This window comes from Colobus angolensis, unplaced genomic scaffold, assembly GCF_000951035.1.
Source record: "Colobus angolensis palliatus isolate OR3802 unplaced genomic scaffold, Cang.pa_1.0 Scaffold33, whole genome shotgun sequence".
NCBI lineage: Eukaryota > Metazoa > Chordata > Mammalia > Primates > Cercopithecidae > Colobus > Colobus angolensis.
Window position 1 is genome coordinate 4,582,701 of NW_012116599.1, and position 945 is coordinate 4,583,645.

A 945-nucleotide genomic window follows, 5' to 3' on the forward strand; every position below is an offset into this window, starting at 1 on the left:
AAGGATGTTGAAATCTGATATCTGTCACATCTGTGATCCAGAAGTCCCTAAGTCCTGAGATTATCCAACAGTGGTACAAATGACATAGATGTTTCTTTGTTTTCAAAATGTCTGTATGAAGTTATAGAAATACATGGTTGGAATTTCTACCCATGTATAGGAACATTTTTGTTTCAAAGGATGTTGAAATCTGATATCTGTCACATCTGTGATCCAGAAGTCCCTAAGTCCTGAGATTATCCAACAGTGGTACAAATGACATAGATGTTTCATTGTTTACGAAATGCTCAGTATAAGTTCTGGCAGTGAATGCCAGATTTAGGGAGACTGTATGTCATGGTGCCTCTCCCAAACTGCCAAAAATATGACAACTATTAATTCTCAGTACCCCTGAGAAGCAAGCAATTTACAATATAGAAGTCAAACTCAAAAAAGAAATGTTCAGAATCTGGGGGTGGTTAAAACTCAAGTCTGTTAGGTGAGCCAAATTTAATTTTTGACTCCTGCTAAGATTGGGAGAATTCTGCTTGTGTAACCCCTCTGGAATTCTACACTATACCCTGTGTTACAATCACAATGGCCTTATGGAACACTATGTCATCATCTGCAGAAATATACAAATGCTGGATCTTAAATTATGTACTATAATGTGTTCAGAATATTAACTATAATTGCTTCAAGTCTACTGAGTTTGAATGTAAATTGCAGTTTTTTTGGATAATGAATTCTGTACTCACATAAGATAGTATATGTCCAAAATATATAATGCAACATGAGAAGAGTAAATTAACAACTTTTCAATCTAATTTTTAATAGATCTCCAGATAATCTTGTTACAGCTTAAATTTTTCTGTTTGGTCAACTACACAAGGAGAAACTAGGGGGAATAGTGGAAAATTCATTAAAATTCTCTGAATAATTTACTCATAGACACAACTTTTCATA